The sequence below is a fragment of the Xiphophorus couchianus genome, chromosome 23 (genome assembly GCF_001444195.1).
Source record: "Xiphophorus couchianus chromosome 23, X_couchianus-1.0, whole genome shotgun sequence".
NCBI lineage: Eukaryota > Metazoa > Chordata > Actinopteri > Cyprinodontiformes > Poeciliidae > Xiphophorus > Xiphophorus couchianus.
In genome coordinates, this window is record NC_040250.1 from 19,369,253 (window position 1) to 19,385,512 (window position 16,260).

The 16,260-nt window shown below is 37.7% G+C and overlaps 1 protein-coding gene across 4 annotated transcripts in view; it reads left to right on the forward strand.

Moving 5' to 3' along the window:
* Window positions 1-16,260, forward strand: part of frmpd3 (FERM and PDZ domain containing 3) — a 102,681-nt gene that overhangs the window by 68,115 nt on the left and 18,306 nt on the right. Inside the window, exon 1 of one of the 4 annotated variants that reach the window (XM_028008314.1) lies at window positions 13,530-13,615. The exons of the other annotated variants lie outside the window; for them this stretch is intronic. The gene's annotated coding sequence lies outside the window, so the exon portion shown is untranslated. Of the gene's footprint in view, window positions 1-13,529; window positions 13,616-16,260 lie in introns of those variants that run through there. 4 annotated transcript variants of the gene reach the window in all.

A 16,260-nucleotide genomic window follows, 5' to 3' on the forward strand; every position in this document is an offset into this window, starting at 1 on the left:
TTGATTGCTCTAAATTGTATTTGAGAATATCAGAGTAAGGAGGTTGAATACAAATGCATGACATTTAGCTTTTTTATTTGTAATAAAAAGTCAAATCTTTATATTCTTTTTTTTTACATTTCATGCACTACTTCGTCACATAATATCCCAATAAAATGGTTGTGGTGGTAACATGATAAAAAGCAAAAGAAGATGTCTGAATGTAAAAAGGGTCTGAATAGTTTTGCAAATCCCTCTAATTTGCAGGCGAAGATTGGTCCAAACACCTGCAGGGAGGTTTTTGTTATCCTTTTACTTAGCGGGGACATTAATCTACATAAAGACAGATATTTTATTGATGTAAGCACTTTCTGTTGGCACTACAGCCTCATAGTCTCTTTACAATGGTCAATGATTTCTGATTTGTATCCAGTTGTAATACATGCATTATTTCATACGTTTACAATCAAATATATATAGTTTCAGTGATTGTAGCATCATGGAGAGACAATACATTTCTTGTATTTACCAGCCCTGTACATCATAGCCTTAACAACAATTATAGCCTACTCCTTACCCTTCTCATAAATCTTCATCTTTTTCAACTTTAATCTTAAAAAGTGCACTTACTCAACTTGTAATCCCAGTGTTAACTTCAAATCCAAAGGACTCAAAAGGCACTCTGTGCACAGGGACATCAGCTTGGTCCTCTTGGTCAGCATTTTGACAGTTTATAGTCTCCGCAGGAATATGAACACGCAGACACAGATGCGTAAACAAATACTGATGCATAAATCTTTCAATGGACCTGTCACAACACCACCACTTTGTAATCAACACTGGTTTCTCAAACTTCACACACATGGCTAAGCACCGGCTATCACAGCGGTGGAGAAAGGCGGGGAGGATACGAGCTGTGACAATTAGCAGTGACAGGGTCTTAGCCTCAAGGAGTGAGGCAGTGAGCAGCTAGTAACTACCTTAAAGCCACTCCACCTCTGCAAGTTTCCAGCTGACTCAAAGATGTGAAATTTACCATAAAATGCTGAGGCAGACAGCAGCATTTTCTCCTGCCATTTGTCAGCTTGAGCTCCCAGGACTTTATAAAGACACATTATGCTATCTATAATAAGAAGCAAGGAAGTAAAAGAAAATACTGCAAACTTAAGGGATTGGTGATATTACTGTAAAGCCAGTACAATTGTGGTGAAAAGGCTACATATACCCACCAAGCAGAAATGTTATTGAAATATATATTTTAGTGGTTTAAATATTGACTAGAAAAGTCCCTCTCCATTAAATATCCAAAACAATAATTGGGTGCACAAGTTTGAATTTAACGTGGATTTTCTTCAATCTACACAATTAAAGTTAGACATTCAACGCTTCACTAGAGCCCCTTTAGTAAGCTGCAGAGCACAGTATTGACTGAAATTTTAACTGCTCTTTTGAAAAGATGTAGCATCAGATGCTTGTCAGAAAGTTCCCGTCTATTTTCTATTCTGGTGAGAAATCTAGTTTAAGAAGATTTATTCTGTGGCATAATAAATTCATTTGAATGTAATGGGTAATATTTACGCTTCTTATGGTAGGTGTATAGATGAGATGCAGCTTTTATTTATTTATGTGACACTGCGTAGACAAGAGAAAATCCACAAGAAATTCAAACTTGTACACCCAGTTCTTGTTATTCTTATTCTTTGAAGCGGGTTGGTAAATTGTTATTCTATTGAGAACATAGCATGGTTCAAATGTTTAATTAAAATGGGAGGATAAAATGGCATTAATATCAATGAGTGTAAAGCATCTCAAAAGAACTGTAGCTTAAATAAAATAGATCTAATTTTGCTATTTATGATCCATCTTTATTAATTTACCAACATGAGAGCAGAAAAGGGTGATCTCTTAAAATGGTCCTGCAGAAAGCTCAAAATGATGGGCCGCACACCAGTATACCTGCAATCTTGTTGGTAATCTCCACACTGGTATTGATTTTTTTCCCCCATACTCAGTAATCACCCTGTGGTTGCTGATACAGAACGATATTATTGACCTCACTGTTAACAATGAGAAAAACAAAAAGTGCTCAATTTTTGGCTAATTCATCACAAATCCTAGCAGTCTTCATACAGTTGCCCAGCCATGATTACAAATATTATAAACATTTGTTTACTTTCTATCAGGTACCAGGTTCCAGAAAAAAAAACAAAAAAACTTTGAGTGTTTTAAGCTAAGAAAATCTGGAGGCGTATAGCTGTAAGGGAGTACATGCAATACAAGCAACCTGTGTTGGTGATAAGGTCTATAAATCATGACTAAAGGTGAACAGCGTCAGAGCAGCAAGCACCAGGACAACAATTACATATTATTTTCCCAAATATGGAACTCCATGACTAACGTGTGAAAGAAGACTGGGCAGGACAATGATAAATGCAATCAGAACTGCATGCAGTCAGCAGTTCTGCTTCAATACAACAGTTGAGACTCCTAAAATGTGCCCGACCACAGAAAGCTGCATATTCATCTCCTGCCTAAGGTGCATTAAATGGATTAAAGCACCAAGAGCAGCCAAGCATGTATTCATTTCCTCCACACTGAAGGTGAGAGCAGACAGCCACCAGAATATTATAGAGTGCCTCAATGTCTCAGGACCATCTTTCCAAATCAGAGAGGGAAGATTAAATATCTTCTTATGAAGTGAATTTCATGATGGATTGTTTTTTTAAAAAAAGCTTTTAAAAGCTTTTCCACCTTATTTGCAGTCACACAAAACAGTTATAACATTGAAATGTGATAAGTTTATCAGCCACAATGGACATTTTTCTTTTCTAGAATTGAATGGGTGAAAACAGATGGACTTTTTGGACAAACTTTAGCTACTTCATTACAGAGAATCTCTGATATTTCCCTTTGGATAGGATAGGCTTTCTTGGTCTGCTGTGTGTGACAGGTCATTAACTTGCTAATGCTTTCAGCTACTGTGCAGTTTCAGAAACACTACTGCAGTGGATCAGGCATACTGGTCATCTGAGGATACGGTGGTTCTGGCCAGGACCAGGCCAGAACCAGACACACAAAGATAGATCAATGTTGTAATGAAGAGAGAAAACAGAACAGCACCAATGCTGGATATATAATGCAGAAGATTTATCTAATTTTGCACAGCAAGTTGCTACTGCTAGTCCTTATAATAATGGCAACTGTAATGTTTTTGCTCTGGCTCAGTTATTTAATTCAATCTGCTTGAATCAAATCAAATCAAGAAAATCAAATAACCAATTTGATTCCTGGCATAATGCAATGCACAAAACACAAAACCAAATCCAGTTTAGCTACTTTATTCCTGTTGCCCACAATGCTTTGCATGCATTTTAGGCATTACTTTCTACAATTATACTGGAGCGCCATCCTGATGGGAACATTAAATGTTTCACTTTAAATGGGATAATATAGTTAGGTGAAGTCAAGTTTGTTTGCATAGTTTTCAGCAACAAAGCAGTTGAAAGTGTATACCAAACTGATATCCACTGTCATTCAAAGATTTAGAAGATTCTGGCATATTCACATCAATTTGTATGAATGAAGAAGTTAAAAAAATAATTGATACAGTTCAGAAGTGCAGTATTTGCACAGTAATGAGATTGGTTACGTTTTGTTGATCGAGGTCAAATCCAAACTTGTGGGCTTTAAAATAGAGGAAGAGCTCAATCAGAGGCTTAATGCCACACATCATTGGGCTTGGGAATACTATTAGGAGAAATGCAGAGGCAGGCCATTCCATGCAGCTGCAAAATCATTAAAAAAAAAATCAAAAATGTAATTTATTAGCAGGCTAATATGACATTTTCTAAAATGAAATAAGGTCAGGTAAGATCATTTTACTTATGTAGCACATTTTCAGCAACAAGGGAGTTCAAAGTGCTGTTGTACCAAACTGATAAGATAAATTTCCCAAAATTTACCCAAATAAATTTGGGTAGTAAATTATATCACTATGTGTAATGAATATCTAGACAACGGATGTAAATTTCTGAGTTGGAGAATTATTTTTAACTCACTTTTTCCAATGATATGTACCTACATACGATAGGACAAAGAACTTTCTTGTTCCTGGTCAGAGCACTAAAGCTGCTACATAAAACACATGCTATGTAGTAGGAAAACCTAAAATTTCGGTTAAAGGGTCGTTACGTTCAGTATATAGTGTCCATTAATGGGCTGTTGAACATGTTTTATCAGCTAGATAGAGAGAGACACATTACAGAAACCTGTGCTGACACATTAGAAAAGCATGAAAAAAAAAAAGAATAAAAAAACTGCTCGCCACAGCAGACTTTGGTCCAAGCTATGTGGTGGATGAGTGGATCCTACCTGGGCCAAAGCGTGCAGGCTGCAGGAGCATAGCATCTCAGCAGGCTATATAATTACACACCCTGATGGCACAGCCACTTGGTATTCTCTGCACACCCACTAAGACATACCAGGCCTCAATGGTAAGAGAAGGGAACAGGAAGCAGAGGGAGAACTATTACAGACGCTTCAATCAGCGAGACCTCTGACAGCGGGGAGCCTGGGTCATGAATCAACCCCTGACTGTTGCGTGAACCTGAGGCATGGAGCCTTTTGACAGGCAGAGCCAACATGCTGCGTTAGAGGAGGAAATCTGACATTTTACATTTAATCTCTGATGAGTGGAATCACCTCATCAGGTAAATAAACAGCAGCACTCGTCAGGCTTGAAATCTATTGGAAAGCAGCAACAACAAATACAGAACATGCTCTGTGTCTCACTGCAGCTGGGTTAGGGGACCACACAAATCATCTCATTACAGAATTGTTCTGGATTGTCCTCAGCTTGTCATTATACATTTAAATCAGCAGCGAGCCGTTGTGCCAAGCTTACTGATATTCTCTTTTCAGCTCATTATGTTGCTGTGTGAAACCGAGCATAGAAGCTCCAAAGACTGTTTTCTGTGCAGTTAAACACAATGTATGAATTAATATATTACACGCAGAGGGTTTGCGAAATGTGTGTTTACACTGTGGGAAACGGATATTAGGCCGAGGCGCAAACACAGAAAGTGTGGATAGTGTGGGAAATGAGCTGAGTACTGCAGACTGCGGAAGGAGAGCACTTTATTGGTAGTTACAAAAAGGGCGGAGCAGGGAGGGGCATGTGGGTGATATCTCGTGGGTCGGAGAACACCAGAGAGAGGGAGGGTGAAGCAGCCATGCTGTACTTCTCTAAGAATGAGTGTCATTCTGAATCGTTCCGCTGTCAAGCAAGCTGCAGAGAACTGTTTGCTTCAGTGAAGGGTGACAGCAAAGAGACAGAGCTGCTCTGCTGCTGTCACAGCCACTCTGCATTTCACTTTCCAGACGTGGGCGGCTGCATGATATAAATGGCTATACAGGCCGCTGGACCTCTGCGGCCATCCGTGCTATTTTTTTGTGTGTGGAAAAACTACAACATCTCTGTCTCGGCTGTGAACTCTGTGAGATGGTATAATAGCCTTGAAAAATAACTGTTTATTTGTATTTGCACACAAAAGCATTGGAGTAGAAACACCATTATTTTTGCTGCGTCTAATGTACTGTGACATATTGACATGATATAAAAATTCTATAAAACATTATTGTACACTATGTTTAAGCAAAAACGGGAGTTTTAGAACAGTGTTACATTATAGAGTGGCAGGTGAGCTCCATTCGTTTTCACAGAAACATTTCAGAAACAGCCAATTGGGGGTGCACTACATGATGCAAATTTATTGCAACATCACTGCTAATCATTTAACTATGCATTGTTTCCTAACAGTGTCTGATGCTTAATTTGGTGGCTAAGTGTAAAGACATTAAGAAACTACATGCTTACAACAAACCTAAAGCAGAAAGAAATAACTCTCTTGACTACTTCATTACTTATTGCAAGTCATATCATTATCACATAGCAAGCAACATTCCCCAACATCATTACATATTGTTTGTTTTGGTAATATTCTGCAGTTCCTTATCAGAATATTCACTTTCAGCTGAAAGTGAATACGTTACTCCATACCTCAAACAATTTTGTTTTCCACAGTACCTTCTCTGGAATCGTATTAAAATGATTTCAATTTGTAGGAATGACATGAAAAGCAATTTTAATGGCGCTGAAAGCATCACATTTTAAAACCTTGGCATACCTTGATACCGGTAACCAGTCCATTTCTACTGTGAACAAGACCCAATAAAAAACATCAATTAGGAATCGAATTTGTAAAGATCAGGTGTATTAGCCTTCACTGATAGCCTTGTTTCATGACCAGCATTTAATACTAATGCCTCAAATATACTATCCATGAAACTTAGAAAGACAGAACTGGAAAAGAAATGTGCAGTAAAGAGTTACATGAGAGAAAAAAGTTCAACAATATGCAGAGTCCAGATAAAGCTCAGTATTGGATTTATGCCAGAATACAAGTGGCTTCAAAATGTCTCAAGAGAAAGCAGTCTCCTCTAACTTACTGATGCAAGCCTCAAAACAGCAAAAGACAAACATCCCGAGACCCAAATCATACATCCAAAAGAAACCGTCAGAGAAAACAAATCTCCTCTCAGTCACTGGGAGCTGATGGCTGATCATTTATATCTTGGTTTTTCATCTTGTAAGCATTCGATTTCTTCCCTGTAACTATGTAGTTTTATTTTAGGACTGTGTCTGTATTGCCGCCCTTTTGCATCATCATGCCATGACTTTAAAAGATGCAAACATATTCAGGGGTGCTGGTAAGGGGCTACAATATTGAAAAATAGACTGTTTTAATTAAGAAATAGAATAATATTATCTACAATACATATACAGTATTATCTAAGTATAACCTTAGTTTTGATTTTTATTAAAATTGTCTTTTACATGTATCGCAGCAGCAAGCAAATCTGAGTTTGAATGTTAGAAAAACACATTTCTATGTAGACATCTTTGAGCTTCAGTTTCATGGGTGCATAAAGTAGAAGATTTTCTCTATATTCACAATATCCCAGCGTGGAGACGATTTAGCTTTGCATTTGGCCAGTTCCATCCCTCTTATATTAGAAACCAGCCACTGCTGCAAATTTAAATCTGCTCATACTGTCCAGGCTTTGTGGCTTTATAATGCACCACAGGTGTGGAAAAAAAGTAGTTGAAATACTTTCTGGTAAAAATAAATTTCAGCCTACTCACTGTGGAGAGAAAGCTGTAGATATATTTAAAAAATAAAGTCCACATCTCATGGGTTTACAAATGACTACAGCTTGAAGCCTGCTGCCAAGAAAACACAACAGAAGCTTGAAAAATCCCAAAACTGATCCCCAAGATGAACTTACCAAAGGTAGATTGTGGGACTAAATCTGTCAAAATATTTTAGAAAGGACCTAAAAGGTGAATCACAATTATGTTCAAGTGTGAACATTCCAGTCAAAAATGATTGACCTAATTAAAACAAAAAAGTAGGAATATTTTCATAGACAACAACCTGCTAAAACTTGCATGTTACTTAAACAGGATGTTTTAGGATTTTATGTTTCAGTAAATGTTTTATAGTGTCTTAATAAGCACATCATTTTTAAAAAGCTTAAAAGGCTTTGATATTTTCAACATTCTTTATACTTTATGTTGGCTGAAGCCATTTTTAAACTCAACAATAAAACAGCAATTTAATATTAGGGTAATTTTTTATTCTTCCAGTGACTGGATAAATGACTAGAACATTTTTCAGTTCTCTTTCCAATACTGCAGTCAACACGGAACTAAATAAAATAGCTAACCATTTGATTAAAGAGTGATTAGAATACTCCTTTTCTCCTTTTCACAACTTATCATTGGAAATTAAGGTTCCATTTACTCTGCAAACAACTCGTTTGGCAATTATTCTCTCAGCACAATCAGGCTTCTCTTTCAAATTAACATTCTCCCATATATATATAATTTATTTTCTTAATTACTTCAGTTATTTTTGATGAATAGCTTTTCAGAGATAAGCAAATTATCAAAGACTCAATGAGAGTGTAGTTTGGGTAAAAGGTCAAAAATTTAAACATAAATCATTTTTCTTGTCAATGGCTTGGATTTCAATGGGACAACCTGTGTAAATTAAGGTTAAATAAATAAATAAATCCAGCTTTTGCACAGATCATGTTCAGGGACAGTGTGTTTTTATCCAATGTTGATCATAATATGTGCTTAGCTTTGAACAGAGAGAAACTGTGCCTATGGAGGAAAGACGTATGAGATGCATTAAGTCTTGTCACTTTCATCCTTGCTAGCATCTTCTTATTTTTAAAAGTACACAACTTAAGATAATGACTCTGAGAGTATGCTTTCATCTTTAACTGTTTCTGTTTTGTTTTTTTTCCAATTACAACTGTGATGGTTATGTGCAATCAAATTGCACGTACACTTTGATTGCACGTACAATCAAGGAGAGAGTCTCTCTCTTCACATATAAGAGGTTCAGTTATATTTATTTAGCTTTGGACACAAAACCCACACAAAGCATGTAAAACAAAACTGCTTATTACTCTAAACATCAAATGAAAGAAACCCAACAACCACCATTTTCCCCACAAGTCTCAAATATATTTACACACACAAATTAAACAATTCTTTAACATAATGTGGGACGTTGCTCCAGCTTTTTTCGGTTCAGTTAAATTCAGTTCCAAACGATAATAATAATTCATTTCAAGCGTTGTCTGGCTGGCTCTGTACTGGGACTAAGGCTGGATTCCCTGGAGAGGAGGACACTGAAGAAGGTTCTGTCTATTATGGACAATAAATAGCACCCTCTCCACCACATAGTGGACAGACAGCGGAGCACTTTCTCACATAGGCTGCTCCAGCTCCGCTGTCGTAGGGACAGATACAGGAAATCCTTCCTGCCACATGCCATCTCACTGTACAATAAAAGCTAAATCATTGTTCTGCACTAATCAGTCCAATTTTGCACAACTGCACTGTGGCACACTTGCTGTACATATATTTACATATACATACTGTATCTGCATTTTTTGAATCTTTGCAAGGACTGCTCTAAGCTGCTTTTTATATTGACAGCATGTTATATTTTATTTTTATTTTTATTTTGTCTACATTGCTACTCAGTGGTGGTTGTTGTGTGTCTTGTCTCTATGCTGCTGTAACTGCGAAATAATTTCCCTGCTGGGATGAATAAAGTAATTCTATTCTATTCTATTTTATTCTATTCTATTCTATGCTATTCTATGTTCCTCACCAGTTCAATCCGTTAAAAAAAAAAAAACCTCCACTCCATGTTTTGAGTAGCCAACTCTCTGTTATTCCTACATCGATTTGATACAGTAAGGGCGTCCGCACTTCCAATACCAGCGCCTTCTGTCACTTTTTTCAGCCATTAAAACTGTTTAATCTTGTTAACACGTCGTGACCTGTTTTTCCGAGCCGCCTTTAAACCCAACATGAGCGCTACGACGCTAGCGCTGGGTTTACACCTGTGCTGCAGCGAAGGAGACCTGCTGCTGCTGTGCAGGTGTGCACAGGTGTGTGTTAGAATGATGGTAGCAAACCAGCAAAACACAAAGTACTTTGCACAATTTTTCCCCAAAACTAACTGACTGAGTTGAGTAATTCTGTTGGATGCAGGTTATATTAATCCTACATACACCATGCTCAACAAGAGAGGGCCCACCTTCTCCAGCTCTCGTCAGACGTGATAAAGCAGGGGTGTCAAAGTCCAGTCCTTAAGGGCCGGTGTCCTGCAACTTTTAGATGTGCCTCTGCTGCACCACACCTGAGTAGAATAATTAGGTTATTAGCAAGGCTCTGGAGAACTGATCTACACAAGGAGGAGGTAATTAAGCCATTTCATTCCTGTGTTTTGTACCTGTGGCACATCTAAAAACTTCAGGACAGTGGCCCTTGAGGACTGGACTTTGACACCTGTGTGATAAAGGCTTGGATCCCTGAAATCATATTCTGCCTCTCATCCGGGCCCCATCTAGTTCAAAGATTAAGTGGAGCTGCAAACAGTTCATTTGTGAAGGTTGGATATAAATTTTTTGCATGATGGAGAGGGATATTTGTTTGAATATTCATACTTGTAATGGCACAGTAAGTGAGGATCTATGGCGCAAAGGCATCTAAGATTTACTTTCCTAGCGATCTAACCCATGGTAAAACATTTATTATGCTGCACAGCATGCCTGTTTATACATAATCTGCAAGTACAAACAACAGAACACCTCAAAAATCCTCAGTCACAATAACAGAACATGGCAAATGCACACTGAGGGAGGTGGGTTTTTAATTATTGATGCGTGAAGTAGGCATATACATCATTTTGTTCTGTCCATGTTATGAGCTCTATAAACCGTTTTCACGATTCATATCATGAGCAGCAGAAACACATCACAAATGCCCTAGCAAAGTCTGAGAGTTTATGTCAGAGTTAGTCCGCTGTCATTCATCATTCATTTGTCTTGATCAATGTGCTGAAAAAAACCCAAAGTGACTCACTGAGGAGGGAGGAAAAAGACAGAGGAAGTTTGGAGTTCAGAACAGAATGACAAGACATCAGCATGTTCAATGAGTTGCAGCATCTATAAAAATCATCCTGAGGGACGCCTCTTTGTGTCTTCTATTCCAGTTAAAACCAATTCTTTGTGTTTAGCTACTTTTCAGTATTTTTGAGAAATAGTTTTAGATTTTGTTTGTTTTCTTCTCCTTTGCAGTTGTTGTTGATTCCAGCTTTTATTACCTTCTCATCACTCCTTGTCAGCTCACAGTTAACACTTGAAAATCACTTCATGTTCAGTAGTTCGCCATTGTGATGATTGACAACAAACCGTCAATGCTACTCATTTTTCTTTGAACTGTAGACTATGTTGTGTTAATAACCTGTGCACAAATACACACACATCAGAATTGGACCAAGAAAACTGGACAAAATTCTGTGGTCTCATAAGTGGCATTTTCCTTTAGATTGCATGCATGATTGTGGTATAATCATTACTTTTCAGAGAACACATGGCACCAGCATGTACTATAGGATGAAGGCAAGGCCGGCGTGGGAGTGTGATGCTCTGGGCAATGTTCAGCCACCTACCTAAGCAGTGTTGCAGATCCTTTACACCCTTTCTTGGAAATAATACATGGCTGAGACCTTTTTCAGCCGGATAATGTGCCCTCCCACAAAGCAAAAATAGTTCAGAAACAATTTGAGAATGTAAATAACACAAAAGACTAAAAGCATCTGCTGCTAACATCTTGTCCCCAGATGCCTCAGTAAACCTTCAAAGGTCTGATGGAACCAATGTCTCAATGGTTTATTGCTGTTTTGTATGAAAAAGAGGGCAAAACGTTATTAGGCAATCGGCCATTATGCCACACCAAGGATCTTTGAGTAGTAATCATTCCTATGGAGGCAGGCAGACAATGTTCATTCATGAAATTAAATCTTAGCATGACATAACATTTGCATGGCATGGTTCTACATTGACTGCGCAAATAGCAAAGCAGACCATTGTGTGGTTAGACAACACAATTGAGAAGTCACACAAATGTCTGTAAACATTCAAGGGATATCTTCACCAAAACATTTATAAAAGAGCTGCAGTATGGGCAACAACTTCAGAAAGTGAAAGTGACGAAAAGGTTTGCAGAATTTGATAAATGGACTTAATCTGGCTCAATCTCTAAAGGACATTTGTGCAAAGAGACAAATGAAGTTAGTGATGGGAGTGAGGTAATACATAAACCGTGGGTGAAACCTGGATCTTCACAACATGGTTTATTATTATATTTCAAAGAAAAGCAATGATATCTGCATTAACATCAAGACAACTAAGACCAAAAGAGATTCTGTTTTTATTGTTTAGTAGGCAGGAAAGAAAAGGAGGATATATCCCTGTAAATCTATTCCCGTGAGTCAGAAAAAATCTAAAGCAGGCTTAACGTAAAGAAAAGTTAAATAATTTTTAGTTTAAAAAGGGTAATGCAGGCGTTGTTCTCAAATAATAAATTTGCCTTTATTGGCGCACTGAATAAAACCGAAGTAATGGTGGAAGACAGGACAGGATATTAAAATGATAAAACAATGGGAGTTGCATCCAATTTTAGTCAGAGGACTGCCAAAGATTTTAAATGATCCAATTGTCCGGATAAAACACACCACGAAAACTTGATCTGAGAGGACCCATGGGACTACTTCTAACATAACTTCTCCAATTGAAGAAGGAATAGGTTTGGCTTTCCTGTAGGATTTATGTGTCTGTCATGGTCAGCCTTCATATATAATAACAGGATAAAGTTCACTCCCAGTGGAATCTTTCATTTGAGTCTTTCAGTCCAAAGCCCAATTACTTTAAGACACAAATCTCAAATCATGTCAACACAAAGTCACATTTCTAAGTGAAACTTGAAGCTCAAAGCATATTGTAGTCAGGTCTCCACGTTGTGTTTATATTTGTAAAACTACTGTAGGCCAAACAGGTAGAGATTTTTTTATTTTTTTGTCTGGGAAGGCTCATTTCACAGTACAGTGGAGAGATTATTGTGTTGCCTCTTTGGTAATACTAATAGGATTTCTCCAATATCAAGGATTTGCTGCATTTAATACGAAATGTTGGAAGCTTGAACTCAAGGTTGAGGGAGGATTTTTTCTGTGATGCTGCAGTAAAAAAAAAACAAAAAAAAACATGTTTGACCTAAACATTAAACATTAAATATATCTGCTTGGTTAGCTTCATTCTAATTGAGTTAATGTAATTCTTAGTGTCTGACCTAACATGGAGGATACCAGCTCTCTCTGTACATAATTAATAAGTAATGAGCAATTGTCTGCATTCCAAAGTCAAAGATCCCAGAAGATGCAGTTATTCATTGCTCTCCCCTGTTTCCAATTAGTGCCACCCAAATCCCAGTTTTCAAATGTGATTTTATCTCTGCAACAGATTACAATTTATAATTCTGGCATTTACATTTATGAAACACAGTTAATCAGTGGGTATAACAATTAACAATCATTATTGAAATAAAATGAGTAAACAGAAACTCCTCAAGTGTAACAAGAAAGTGGTTGGATAATTAAAGATGCCATGAGGAAGTGTCATGCTCACTGGAACTGAAATAGATTCCTTATATCTGTGACTGATGTATCAATTAAACAAAAAAACAGCAACTACTGGAAGTTAGAAAGGCAGAAATCAGTATTTTGTTAAGTAGTTTTATTTTGAAGGCATTTGTTTCTGTGCCTTATGTAGCCATAAATCTCGGTCCAGTTGTTTGGACATATATTAAATTTCTTATCCAACGTATATCACCTCAAACCAGTTAATATCAATATTAAACAGTCAGAATACCGAAATCACGATATTTAGGTTTTTGTTAAGTTGAATGTGCCACAATTTGTTGAAATTTTGTTTAGTTGCCTAATTTTGATCTACTTGGAGATTGTGTTTTAGTGATTTGTTACATTTGTTTTTCTGGGTATATCTGTGAAATGTTATGTTTATTTTTGTGTTTCTGGTTCACCCTGTCTGCGACAGACTGGCGACCTGTCCAGGGTGACCCCGCCTCTCGGCCTGAACATTAGCTGGAGATAGGCACCATCAACCCGCCTGACCCCACTGGGGGACAAGGGTGTTAGAAAATGGATGGATGGATGGATGGATGGATGGATCACCCTGTATTTTCCCTCAATATGTTAGTTTCCTATTGTGCCACAAGTATATCCGCTTTCTTACTTACCTATGCTTATTGTCCATCCGATGTCACAGGAGCCTGTAGACATTCTGAATTCAGTTTATAATGGTAGTCCAGCACTGGCAACTGGGCAATTGAGAAGGAGACTTACTCACTTACAATAGCTTTAGATAGGCTGGCAACCAGCATGCCAAGGCTGGTGGCTTATGACCCATACTTTCTTCTTTAAAGGAAACTTTATCAAGAAAAATAATAAGTCTCTTTTGGCATACAATATCTCTTAAGTGTCTTGCTCTACATGCATTGACATGTTTTTGTGGTGATAAGGCCTTTCAATCCAGGGCATTCTGTTTTTCAATATTATCAGAGTAGGATGCAATAATGTCAGAATCTTTTGAAAATACAAAAAAAAAGAATTCTTAGAAAATACAAGCTGGTTATTAACAAGTGTCCTGTATTCATACAGAATCTTGGACTGGACAAGAAGAACTTGGGGGTTTTTTTTACGTTGTACTCAATGGTTCTCAGTTCATCTGTTTCGCAAAGACCAGCCGGTATTATTGTCGACAAGATTTATATTTGAACACTTTTATGAAAGTTTCCTACTCATTTTGCAGCAAATATGTAAGTCTACCATGTAAAAGAAATGCATTTAAATATGATTAAATAATAAACACAGTCTTAAAATGTACTCATGTTTTATTATGTACTAAAGAAAATCTGCTGCTCCTTAATCTAATGTAACTAAGATATAACCACAGTTGAAACATTTATTGAACTAAAATTCTTTGTTTTAAATAGAGCTAAACAAAGATTGTTTAATAGTATGAATGTGTGATTGGAATTGATTTAGATTTATATTTTCTTTTGATTGGTTTATAAAACAAGAAGCAAATCTGTCCTGAAGAGTAAATCTCATGTGAAGCAGTTGTTTCCTCACAGTTGCACGGACACTTTATGTACCCATGCAAATTTATATATACAAAAAAGACACTGAGGATAATGTTCATAATAAAAACTACCAAATACAAAGACCTTAAGATTAATTAAAATTTCCCTGGGGAACATACATGCTGAATAAAAATGCTGCAACCCTTGTTACGGAGTCAGCAACAAACGTGTTTGAGTTCAGGCCCGCAGGATTAATAAGAGAAAGGTCGGTTTTCCACACCCTGAGGCGCGGCGAGCTGCTGCAAACCCTGCCGCCTGAACAGAGCAGGTATGCGAGGCTCTGACCTCCAGTGCCTGAGGAAATGCTGGCATCTGTCCATGGTTGCTGCAGAGCAATCAGAGTGTCTGGTTAGCTTTCTTTCTCATACAGCCACTGCATCCCTATTGCCGTCCACCCACTAGTCAACCAAAGCTTCAGCGAGCGTAGTAAAGCTGTAGCCATAGCAACAGAAGGCCTGCCAAAGTCCTTGGGGATCATTTCTTGATAGAATTCCCCTGTGTCTTCATTTAGCGAAAGGTTGCTCCCTCTGCTGAGTAACTGTTTATCTTTGCAGACATGTAAGCTGCGGTGGCCGTTGGCCGCCTTTATCATCCTCCCATCTGTTAGGTCCTACCACTCCACTCGTTCTGGATGCTGAAACTAATCCCCAAAACTTGTGATAGGAATTTAAAGCTGCCAACTCTGAGTTCCATCCAAAAAGCCCCAGGACAGTAAACAGGGAAAAGGGGGAGGAGTGAAACATCTTTTTGGATAACAATCAGGTTGGTGGCAAAGCATCATTTCAGCTTTATTTTAGTTCCAGTGTGTTCCTTACTCGCTACAAGGTCATCTTCTCATTACTGAAATTACAAATCAGGCTCCGAAGGTGTTTCTGACTTAACCCTCTGCAATCATTGCACGTCCCTCACAAACCGCCAGTCAGAGGGAATATGTACAGGATGGGTTAGCTTCCAGTAACAGATGGTGGAAAGAAAATGACATTAGGAGAGAGTGGAAGGATGAATGGGTAACATCAGCTCCGCCAGAATAAATTGGAAGTATCAAAACGACACGATTCCTTTTTAGAGGCAGAACAAGCAAGAGTAGGATCTTTGATCTCCGCTGTGCACCTTTGATATGTCTATAGTAGGCCAGTGAAAAAGACACGAACTCTGAATACTGAAAGATTCTTTGAAATTAATATTTTATAAACAGATTGGTTAAAACATGTTTCCTTTTTTACAGATTTATTCTGGGGTTTATTTGTCACCCTCACATGTTTCAGATCATTAATTATTTTTTGTAGCATTCAAAACCTATCAAAGGCAATAAAAAAATGCAGTTTTTAGATGTTTTTTGTGTTTATTACAAGAAAAAAGCAATCCCAGCTAATCTAGCTTAATGTGAAAAAGTAACACCCCCCCTCCACAGCCATTCCAGACCAGTGGCATTTACAATAACCATTTATCAATTTTGCTCCCATCAAAGCACAACACTTTTAAAGTTATGCCACAGCATCTCAATGAGATTCAATACTGAACTTTGTCTAGGCCACTCCGAAACTTTCATTTACTTTTTGAGCCATTCAGAGATGAACTTGCTGTGCATAAGAATACAGTACCGTCCTGATGCAAAACCAACTTGCTCTTGA